Source organism: Arvicola amphibius, chromosome 10 (assembly GCF_903992535.2).
Source record: "Arvicola amphibius chromosome 10, mArvAmp1.2, whole genome shotgun sequence".
Lineage (NCBI taxonomy): Eukaryota > Metazoa > Chordata > Mammalia > Rodentia > Cricetidae > Arvicola > Arvicola amphibius.
This window is the reverse complement of record NC_052056.1, coordinates 124,846,235-124,858,913: the sequence shown is the minus strand read 5'-3', so window position 1 is coordinate 124,858,913 and position 12,679 is coordinate 124,846,235.

The window sequence follows — 12,679 nt, the reverse complement described above, 5'->3', positions numbered from 1 at the left end:
GGGTCGGATCCTGGAACTGAAGTTAAAAGCAGTTATGAACTGCCAGGTGGAAATTAGGAAGCAAACCAGGAACTCTGAGAAAGAGTAGCAAAAGAACTTAATCGCTAAGCCATCTCTCCAGCTTCCACCCCATTCCCTCCCTACTCTCCTTTTCTGTTTTATTTTCTTCTTATTATTATTTCTTTTTTGTTTTGTTTTTCTGAGACAAGGCTTCTCTGTAGTTTTGGAGCCTGTCCTGGAACACGCTCTGTAGACCAGGCTGGCCTCGAACTCACAGATTCACCTGTCTCTGCCTTCCCTCCCGAGTGCTCGGATTAAAGGTGTGTACATTATTGTCCTGTCTACTCTCCGTTTTTTAAAGTGTCCTTTCACAAGGTAACCCTGGATGACCTCGAAGTTGCTGTGTAGACAGGGCTGGCTTCGAATTCACAGATATTCCCCAGAGTCTTCCTCCTGAGTACTGGAATTAAAGAGAGGCGCCACCGCGTCCATTTTTTATTACATTTATTTATTTTTTATGTGACTTGGGAACATGCTCATATAGAAGTCAGAGGGGCAACTTGAAAGGAGTTGGTTCTGTTCACCTTGTGGCTCACAGTATTGAATTTAGGTTGTCAAGTTTGACAGCAAATGCCCTTTACCCGTGGAACCATCCCATCAAGCTCCCTCGGTTTTCTTTAATTTTTTATTTCACTTATTTTTTGTTGCTAGAGTTTTGAGGCAGGGTCTCATGTAGCCCAGATTATCCTGGAGCTTATCACATAACTAAAGATAATTATAAACTTCTGATTCCCCTGCCTCCCTCCATCTTTCAGGTCCTGGGTTATAGGTGTGAGCACTCTGTTTGCCTCAGGTGTTCTTGCCTGTCTGGCTCTCCAAAGTTTCCCTGAGCCTATAATTGTACCCTATCTTACTCCCAGGACTGTGAAGGTGGAAACTAGGTAATCAGAATTCCAAGGCAAAACTTAAGGTACCCTGTCTTAAACAAACAAACAAGAAAGCAAAAAAAATAAATAAATAAAAATCCAGGCAGGGTGGCATACACACTTTTAATCCTATCAACAAGGGATTTCCATGAGTTAGAGGCAGCCACAGTCCATGAGGTGAATTCCAGGCCAGCCATGGCTATCTACACTGTAAGGCTCTATCTCCCTACCCCCAAAAAACGTTTAAGTTAGTTCCTGGGTTTTGAGGCCCTAGGTTCTGTTCCCAGTACCAAAAGAAAGTTGAAAGATGAGGGTCCACAATGCCAAAATACTTACTCCAAAACCTCAGGAAAACCAGAAATTCTACTGGATATCACTGAGTAAGAATCTCAAGGAAGAATAAAGATACAACTTTAAATGTAAACAAGGTGTGGACTAACCCACTGTTAGCGTCCTTGTTATGGCCAGAGGAAGGATATGTGTACACCTGACACTCACTAATCTCAGCACTGGGGAGGCAGAGGCAGGTGGATCTTTGTGAGTTCAAGGCCAGCCTGGTCTATAGAGCAAGCTGTGGGACAGACTCCAAAGCTACAGAGAAACTCTGTCTCAAAAAATCAAAAAATAGCCGGGCGGTGGTGGCAAATGCCTTTAATTCCTGCACTCGGGAGGGAGTGGAAGGCAGATCTCTGTGAGTTTGAGGCCAGTCTGGTCTACAAGAGCTAGTTCCAGGACAGGCTCCAAAGCTACAGAGAAATCCTGTCTTGAAAAACCCAATAAATAAAGAAATAAAAATATAAAATAAAGGGGGCTGAAGAGATGGCTCAGAGGTTAAGAGCATTGCTTGCTCTTCCAAAGGTCCTGAGTTCAATTCCCAGCAACCACATGGTGGCTCACAACCATTTGTAATGGGATCTGGTGCCCTCTTCTGGCCTGCAGGCATACACACAGACAGAATATTGTATACATAATAAATAAACAAATATTTAAAAAATATATAAAATAAAGACACAGTTAATAGAGTAAAATACCCATGTGTTCAAGTGTAAAGCTCTCTGCACTTTAAATGCAAGCAAGGTGTGGACTAACCCACTGTTAGTATCCTTGATGTTATGGCCAGAGAAAGGGTATGTGTACACCTGACACCCACTGGACTTAGCTGAGCCCATCTCTTATAAGCCAAGCAGTGTACTTTCCATATGTTAACTAATTTATTCATATTTATATACATGATACTATATTTATTCCTATATATTACACTATGCTTATTCCTATATATTATATTATATACATTGTTATTGTAATATACATTAGTATAACAAAACACCTGACAAAAACAGTTTTAAGGAAAGAAGAGTTTCTTCTGGAGACCAGCTGGAGGGAACAATCCGTCCTGGAGGGGGAGAGGAAGGCATGGCAACACAGCACATTGTGTTTACTGTCAGAAAGTACAGAGAGGTGAATGTTGGTACTCAGTTCACTTTCATTTTTGTTTTTGTTTTGCTTTTTGAGACAGGGTTTCTCTGTGCAGCCCTGGCTGTCCTGGAACTCACTCATAGACCAGGCTGGCCTCGAACTCACCGAAATGTGATTGGGATTAAAGGCATGTATCACCACTGCCAGGCTCCCTTTTTCTTTTTTATTCCATCCAGGAGGAATCCAACTCATGGAATGGTGTTTTCTACATGTGGGTTCCTGAGTTAATCTAGTCTAGGAAATCTCTCTCAGACATGACCAGAGAAGTGTCTCCCACATGATTCCAGATCCTGTCAAGTTGACATTATTAACCATTGCACATTGCACTTGGAAACTTTTACAGATGAGAAAATTGAGGCCCAGAGAAGTTAAGTAATAGTCCCAAACATCACACAGTCAGCAGGACAAAGAGCTTAGACTTCCACTCCCACAAGAACTATCAACAGCCAGGCGGTGGTGGCGGAGGCAGGCGGATCTCTGTGAGATTGAGGCCAGTCTGGTCTACAAGAGCTAGCTCCAGGACAGGCTCTAAAGCTGCAGAGAAACCCTGTCTCGAAAAAACCAAAAAAAAATAAAAATAAAAATAAAAAAGAACTATCAACAGTATCTGCTGGAGAAAGAACACAAGGACTGGAGGGGTAGAGAGGTAGGTCTTTTTACCATTAGGAGACTATCAGGACAGCGTTTAGTGACATGCCAATGGGTTCCAGGGCTGGGGCTTCCCTTTTGCTTGAGACAGCCCAGCCCAGGTGGCCTGATGCTTGGAGTAGAGGGAACCCTGTGGATCATTCCCAGAAACCCTTGATTTCATTCAGTCCATTTTCCAGGTCTCAGGACACAGGCTGTCTAGTCTGGACAGAGGTCAGAGGACAGACATCAGAGTGGAAGGGACAAGGTCTGCTTGTGTTTTACTAATGGAAAGTGCCGGGCAGAGGGCCACAGTGGGTCATGCTCACTCACTCCCTGCCTTGTTTCTGTTTTTTATGTTTAGTTATTATTGCGTATGTGTACTGAGAGTGTGTGCATGTGTATGGTCAGAGGACAACTTTCAGAACTATGTCCCCTCCTTTCTTTGTTGTTATGGGGATTGAATTCAGGTAATCAGACTTTTTACCTACTGAGCAGTCCTGCATTCTTTTCCCCTTTTTTTAAATATTTTATTTATTATCTATATAATATTCTGTCTGCATGTATGCCTGCGGGCCAGAGGAGGGCACCAGACCTCATTACAGATGGTTGTGAGCCACCATGTGGTTGCTGGGAATTGAACTCAGGACCTTTGGAAGAGCAGGCAATGCTCTTAACCTCTGAGCCATCTCTCCAGGCCCCTGTTTTTTGTTTTTTTATCCAACCTACTCTAAGCAGGCACTGAGCACTAAAGACTAGGGCTGCCACAAGGGACAACAGAGTTCCAGAATTGCTGGGAAGTAGGAAGAAGGTGTAATGATCTGTTCTGTCTCTTTAAGAGACAAGCCATGCCCACTCCTTCCCCCATCTGCTGAGACAGACTGATCTTTAACTTCCAGCCTGACCTGAGTTCTCTTTTCCATCTCCCTCTTCTCTCTCTCTCTCTCTCTCTCTCTCTCTCTCTCTCTCTCTCTCTCTCTCTCTCCTCTTCTCTCTTCTTCCCCTTCCCTTCCATACTTCCATAACCCACTTAATAAATATCCAACCTCACTCTGCATGGCTTGCCTATCCATGTCTCTGTCTCTTGCTCACCCACCATGTGTCTCCCTGCCGGGGACCAGCCACCACTTGGGGACGACTGGCAGCCGTCCCTACCTGGGACTGGCCTGCTATCACCACTTGGGGACATGCAGTGTTTCAGCTGCCCTCTGCCACCGGGGATCCTGTAATATTTTTATTTTTTTTACATTACAGAAAGGAATAATTGTACAAAGAGGAATGTAGAACAAAGGAATAAGAATTCGGGTAAGGGAGGCTGGAGAGATGGCTCAGAGATTAAGAGCACTGACTGCTCTTCCAGAGGTCCTGGGTTCAGTTCTCAAAAAACCACATCGTGGCTCACAGTCATCATAATGAGATCTGGAGCCCTCTTCTGGTGTGCAGACAGAAAATGTATATGTAATAAATAAATAAATAAACACTTAAAAAAGAATTTAGCTAGGAAGGCCTGGGGATACAGCTCAGTTGGTGGATTGTGTGCCTAGCATGCATAAGGCTCTGAGTTCAAGCCACAATATCACAAAAACAAATGAACAAAGAAGAACCCAGACCGGGAGGAGAAGGAGAACAAGATTGTAGCTCAGTTGATAGAATATTTGTTCAATCTCAGCATGGCATAATCCGTGGGTTTATGCTGCTCTTCTATAATTCCAGCAGTCAGGAGCACAGTCACATGAGGGCATGTTCGCCCTCAAGATGTTTCCTAGCCTGTTCATAGGTTAGGGGAAGAGGGATGGTCTTGTTGGAACAAATGCCATTTCTGAGTCCAGTCAAGTTTATAGGCCTTGTCATTTCCGAGCTTATTCATAAAGACAGGTAAGCTGGCATGCCAACATGCCAGTTACAAGCTTTGTCACATGGAAGAGATACATGACATACTTGTCCACATGCCATTTCCGAACTAGGTCACATGTCAGGGTGTATGTATATGTTACCTTGTATGTCATTCTGGGCTCAGGCACATGGGGGTGATATATGCGCATGTTGGCCACATGCCATTTCCAAATCTGGTCACATGTGACATATATGGGCATGCTGTCTGATATGTCTATTTTGGGAGACAGTATGGATACATTGGAGTACCTGCCATTTACCACCTAACTCCCATGGAGGGGAGTATTTCAACTCCACTTCTGAGCCCATTCACAAGGGCTCAGTGTGTTCTTTCTGAGAATGAGGTGTGGGAGGTGGATTCACATATTGCTTCACATGTCTTTTCCAAGCACAATCTAACAGAGGAAGTGTCAGAGCATGCTTGCCCTCAAGACATTTTTGAGCCCAGTTACATAAGAGGTACATGGGCACGTTTGCCCATGTCATTACCAAGCCCAGTCACAGGGAGGGGGTGTATTGACATGTGTGTTCACATGACATAAATGAGCCTGGTCATATGGTGGGAATGTATGGACATGTTTTTCCACAAGCCATTTTCTGTCTTTTTTTGGTTTTTGTTTTTGTTTGTTTGTTTGGTTTGATTTTTTTAAGACAGGTTTCTCTGTAGCTTTGGTAGACCAAGCTGGCCTTGAACTCACAGAGATCCACCTGCCAAAGGTGTGCACCACCAACGCCCAGCTAAGAGAATTTTGTCTTTGTTTTGTTTTGTTTTGTTTTGTTTTGTTTTGAGACAGGGTTTCTCTGCAGAGTTGGAGTCTGTACTGGAGCTAACTCTTATAGAACCGGCTGGCCTTGAACTCACAAAGATCTGCCTGCCTCTGCCTCCCAAGTGCTAGGATTATTAAAGGCGGCGCCGCCACCACCCAGTTTTTGTTTTTGTTTTTGAGACAGGATTTCTCTGTATAGCCCTGGCTGTACTGGAACACACTCTATAGACCAGGCTGGCCTCGAACTCAGAGATTCACCTGCTTCTGCCTCCCAAGTGCTGAGATTAAAGGTGTGTGCCACCATGCCCAATTACAAGCCATTTTCTAACCTGGTAACATGGAGGAGTGTATGGCCATGCTGCCCCACATGTGTATTTTGAAGCTGGTTGCTTGGAGTGCATGTTAATAATGACTCTGATCATTTGAGGGTTATGTATGTTTACCCACATGCCAATTCCAAGCCCATTCATATGGAGTGGTGTATGACTATGTTGTCAACATGCCATTTCTGATTCTATTAACATGGCAAGCATATTGAACATGGTCATATGGTGGGCAGTATATTGCCCACATGGCATTTAAGAGGCTGGTCAAATGGAGGGTATAAGAACATGTTGGTCCATCTGCCATTTCTGAGAATTGTCAAAAGGGAATGTTGTGTGGGCATGTTTTGAACTTGGACATACAGAAGACTGTACTGGCATGTTTGGACACATACCCCTAGTCATTTAGGGGTATAAGGGAATTTGACCCACATACCAGTTCTGCGCCCCATAATATGGAGGAGTGCATGGACTTGGTAGCCCAGATGCTCTTTCTGGACCTAGTCCCATGGGAGGTCATGTGTGCCTGTTGGCTCACATGCTATTTCCAGATCTTCAGGGACACTCACATACTGTTTTCGAGTCTAACACATAGAGCTTTGGGCATGTTGCCACCACATAGCATCTGAGGCTGGTCACGAGATGAGTGGTGGGCGTGTTCATCCTCAAGCCTATTTATATGGAGGGGGGGCATGTTGGCTCACATGCCTATTTTTTAAAAATATTTATTTATTTAGTATACAATATTCTGTCTGTGTGTTTGACTGCAGGCCAGAAGAGGGCACCAGACCCCATTACAGATGGTTGTGAGCCACCATGTGGTTGCTAGAAATTGAACTCAAGACCTTTGGAAGAGCAGGCAATGCTCTTAACCTCTGAGCCATCTCTCCAGCCCTCACATGCCTATTTTGAGGCTGTTAGCATGGTGAAATGTAGGGAAGTATTGGAGCATGTGATATTTACTACCCCTGCTGCTGTTTAGCGGGTGTATGGGCATGTTTGCCCTTAAATTATTTCTTAGCCTGGTCACTTGGGGGCTATAAGTACACATTGAACCAAATGCAATTTCCAAGTCAGGTCACATATATGTTTATGTGTGCATACATATGTAGGAATGTATGTGTATGTTCACACAGATGTGTTTCCTTGTTTATTCATATGTTGGGTGTATATATCATGTTCAAACACATATATATGAAAGATCTGCTGGGTGGTGATGGTACACGTCTTTAATCCCAGTACTCAGAGGCAGAGGCAGGCCGATCTCTGCGAGGTCAATGCCAGCTTAGTCTACAGAGTGAGTTCCTGGACAGGCTCCAAAGCTACACAGAGAAGCCCTGTCTCAACAAAAAACAAAAACAAAAACAAAGAAAAAAAAAGAAAAGAAAGCCGGGAAATGCTTGTGTGAACATACACACCTAGATATAACAGGCCTAGAAAATACATATGTTTGAATATGCATATATACTCCTTTTGCTGTTGTTTTGAGACTAGGTTTTTCTGTGTATTCTTGGTTATGTTGGAACTTACTCTATAGACAAGGCTGGTCTGGGATTTACAGAGATTTGCCTGCCTCTGATTTTCAAGTGCTGAGATTAAAGGCGTACACAACCACTGCTTGACCTGTACTGTAGCTGGACTTTCTTGTTTGACTTTCTTTGGACCATCAGCCCCCAAATAACAACATGCAGATTTATTATTATGAAAGTTTGGTCTCATCTTAGGCTTTTTTTTTTTTTTTTTAGTTTTTTTCAAAACAGGATTTCTCTGTAGCTTTGGGGATTGTCCTGGAACTAGCTATTGTAAACCAGCCTTGAACTGCCCCAGCTACCACTGCCCGGTAATTAATCCATTTCTATTAATCTATGTTTTATTATATGGCTCGTGACCTTTCCTTCATATTGTACATCCTACTTTCTCTGTGTCTTGGTGGTGAAATCTGCACTCCTAGATTCATCCCAAGTTCCCCTCTTTCCCCAGAAGTCCTGCCTCTTCTCTCCTGCCTAGTTATTAGCTCTTTATTAAACAATCACAGTGACACATCTTCACACAGTGACCAAAAATATTATTCCACAACACTGGCCATATACTTACACATATGAAAGAAAAAGGAAACACATTTGTGGGAACATATACATATACATATGGCAAAACTAGGGAAATATGTGTGTGGACTTGCATTTATACCTACATATCACACAACTAAAAAAAATACATGTATGTAAACATGATCATATTTACTATATATGACAAAACTAGGAAATGCATGTATGTGAACATACATATATACATTCACATATATACATTTCCCAGCTTTTATGTTATGTGTTTATGTGCATATTCACACATTTGTATTTCCTACTCTGTTATATGTAGATGAATATGTTGTTGTTCACAAACATTTTTTTAGGTCAGGTATATGTAGGTATAAATGCACATAGATGTGTATGTTTATGCTGACACGCATATTTTTGAACTTTGTCATGGGTGGGCTTATATTTGCAGGTTCACATACATGCATTTCCTAGATCTGTATTATGTTGGTGTCACATTTTTGTATTTTCCCGCTGGATCATATGTAGGTGTATGATCATAAGCATGTATTTCCTATCTCTGTCATATGTAGTGTTAGGGTTAGAGTTGAAGCTCAGGGTTGGTTAGGGTTAGTGTTAGGATTAGTATTATCAGGTTAGACAAAGGGTTGGGAGTAGGGTTAGGGTTAGAGTTGAGGATTAGTATTATCAGGTTAGTCAATGGGTTAGGAGTAGGGTTAGGGTTATATACTTGTAGATGGTTATAGTTAGAGAATTAGTGTTAGCAGCAGAGGTTTAAAGGTAGGAGTTTAGGTTTTGGAGTTAGTATTAGATCAGAAATAGGTTTAAATCTAGGTTTAGGTTTAAGTTAGGATGAGCTTTGTGATACTTAGGCATATAATTGAGCTAGCTGCACAGCCAGACTTGTTTTAGGATTGACTATGGTGACAGTGAAGGTTAATGCTGAGCCTAGAGTTTGTGTTACAAGCAGAGATGTAGTTAAGGTTATGTGTAGTGTTAGATTCAAGGTTATAGTTATGTATAAATGTGGGGTTAGGGTTATAGCTCAGGTTAGGTTTAAGGCTGTAATTATGTCCTAGGTTTGTTTTAAGGCCAGGCTTAGTGCTGAGGCTGTGGCTTAGGTTACGATATGGTTGTAGTTGGGGTTTCTGTCAAATGTTAGTGTTACAGTTATGGTTATGTTTACAGTTGGATTTATGGATAGGGTTATGTATAGAGTTAGGTTTAAGGCTGGGGTCAGGGTTAATATTAGGGATTGTGTTAGGGTTAAGCCTATTGTTGGGGTTATTATGTGTTATATTTACAGAAGGCTTACGGAAATGGTTCTGGATGGATCTTTGGTTATGTTTATGGTTAGCTCTGGAGCTACAATTAGAGTTAGGGACATCTTTAGTTATTTTTTAGAGGTTTAGAATTAGGCTATGTTGGTGCTTAAGGTTAAGACTATGGGTAGGGTTAGATGAAGGGGAGGGTTTAGTTTAGGCTATGGCTTGTGTTACAGTTAGAGCTTGGGCTGTTGTTTGGGTTACACGTAAGGTTGGGGTTTGTGTTAGTTCTAGGGTCAAATGCTATGGCTGGGGATAGTTTTATGTTTTGGCTTATAGTTAGGCTTAGGAGTTTTTCTAAGGTCAAGGTTAAGCTGGACTATGACAGAGCTAAGGTTTTCTTTGGGCCTTCAGTCAGGGTTTAGGTTAGGACTTGGGCTACAATTAGAGTTAGGGATATGTTTAGAATTTCATTTAGAGTTAGAACTCAAATTAGGTCAGTGCCAAAGCTCAGTGTTATGGTTATGGCTAGGGTTAGAGATTAGCGATGTAGTTTGGGTTAGAGGTAGGGTTAGGGCTAGTGTTATGATTAGGGCTTGATGGAGGAGTGTCTATGTGTTACTTTCATTTTTAATAAAGATACTGCCTTGGCCCTTTAAGAGAACAGAAAATTAGGTAGGCAGAGTAGACAGAACAGAATGCTGGGTAGCAGGAGTGGGGAGCCGCTTCAGGCAGTCGCGATATGCAGTCACCATGATTCTCCTCTCTGAGATGGATGCAGGTTAAGATCTCTCCTGGTAAGCCACACCTCGTGGTGCTACACGGATTACTAAATATGGGATAAAGGAAGATGTGAGAATTAGCCAATAAGAGGCTGAAACTATGGGCCAGGCAGTGTTTTAAAAGAATACAGTTTCCGTGTAATTATTTTGGGTAAAGCTAGCCGGGTGGCGGGACGCAGCCCGCCTTTCCTTCTACAAGGGCTTGTTTTAGGTTTAGGCCTAATTCTAGGGTTATGGTTAGGACCTGTTTTATGGTTAGACCTAGTGCTGGTCTTATAGTTAATATATGGCTTCTGTTAGGGTTAGTGCTATTGTTAGGCTTATGGTTATTTTTGGTTTATGATTACTAAATTTATGGTTAGGGTTGCTTTGTTTGTTTGTTTGTTTTCGTTTTTCTTTTTTAACCTATTTATTATGTATGCAATATTCTTTCTGTGTGTATGCCTGAAAGCCAGAAGAGGGCACCAGAACCCATTACAGATGGTTGTGAGCCACCATGTGGTTGCTGGGACTTGAACTCAGGACCTTTGGAAGAGCAGGCAATGCTCTTAACCACTGAGCCATTTCTCCAGCCCCATGTTTTCGTTTTTCAAGACAGGGTTTCTCTTTAGTTTTTGAACCTGTCCTGGAACTAGCTCTTGTAGACCAGGTTGGCCTTGAATTCACAGAGATATGCCTGCCTCTGCCTCCAAGTCCTGGGATTAAAGGCATGTGCTACCACTGCCCAGCTTGTGGTTGGTTGGTTCTTGAGATATGGTTAGTGTTAGGTGTTGCAGAATATTTGTTTATACTGTGTAAAGATGTGTTTCTGTGATTGGTTTAAAAAAGAGCTGAATGACTGGTAGCTAGGCAGGAGAGAATAGGCAGGACTTTCAGGCAGAGAGGAACTCAGGAGATGAATTTAGGCTCACATGAGACACCTGCAAGACTCAGAACAAGTTGGACATACTAAATGGAACAGAGATAGAACAGCCACATGGCAGAATGCAGAATTTATAAGAGCTAGTTGGGAAAGAGCCTAAGCTGAGACCAAGTTTTCATAATTAATATGGAGTCTCTATGTTGTTATTTGGGGGTTGGTGATTCAAAGATAGTCTGACAAGAAAGCTTACTACAATGTAGTGATGAGCTGCTGGCAGGCCTGCTTTTCGTCCTGCCTGGCTCCCGCACAGCTAGCTTAAAACCCGAAATAACAACACACAAACTGTATTCATTTAAACACTGCTTGGCCCATTAGTTTCAGCGTCTTATTAGCTGATTCTCACATCTTGCTTTAACCCATATTTAGTAATGTGTGTAGCACCACAAGGTGGTATCTTACTGGGAAAGATTGAGCATGTATGACCTGGCAGCTGGCTCCATTGCATCTGTCCCAGAGAGGAGAGGCATGGCGACTGCCCAAGGCATCTGCCTCACTCCCAGCATCCTGTTCTGTTTACTCCACCCACCTATGTTCTAACCTATCAGGCCAAGCAGTTTCTTTATTAATTAACCAATGAAACAGCAGATAGATAGAAACACTCCTACATCACTACAATGATGTCCAGACTTACTTATTGGGACTGAAATGAAGGTTAGTTTTACGACTTAGTCTAGGCTTAGGATCATTGCTAAGGAGAAGGTTAGTGTCAGAGTTTTGGTTATTTTTATTTTAGGATGTTGGCTAGGTTTATTGTTGGGGTAGGTGTAGTGTTAGTGTCAGTTTGATGATTAAGTGTGATGGCAGTGATTCATTTTAGGGTTATGTTTATGGTTAGGTTCTATCCTGGACTTGAGGTTAATTATAGGGCTTGGGTTAATATTAGGGATAGATCTATTGTTATGGTTAGGGTTATAGTTGGGATACTGTTAGGGCTAAGATTGGGTATGGTCATGGCTGAGGCTTTACTTAACATTACGTTAGGGTTATAGTTAGTGTTATTCTAGGATTAGGGTCCACATTATGGCTGGTCTCAGGGTCAGGGCTAAAACAATGGATAGGGTAACCACTTGGGTTATACTCCAGATTATTACTTTCTTTGGACAGGGTTAGTGCTAGGTTCAGGGTTTGGTGTAAGGTTAGGGTTGTGGCTTTATTGTGATTAGAGTTAGGGTTATAGGTAGAGTTAAAGTTAGATTTATTTCTGGGTTCATTGTTAGGCATAGAGCTGGGTTAGGTTAGGGTTCCCTTACCACTAGAGTTGTGGTCAGGACTAGAGTTACCTTTCATCCAAAGGCTATTGTTAGGGTTAGTGGCTTAGGGTTAGGATACACTTTTTGATAGTGTTGGACCCTAGAGTCCAATTACCGAGGAGGAGTCGCCCCAAGAAGACACTCTCGCAGTGCAGTTGATGTAAAAGCATGAGGATTTTAATTTGTCGTGACAGGGTGATCTTGGCTATGATTAGGGTACGATTAGAATTCTGGCAAGGATAGGTTTAGAGTAATGGCTAGGGTTATGACTATGGTATGTTTACCATTAGAGTTAAGGCTGAAGTTTGATTTTGATCTTTGGCAAGGGTTAGAGTTAGTTAATAATTCTGTTAGTGGTGTGGTTAGGCCCACTATTAGGGTTTGTGCAGGGTTA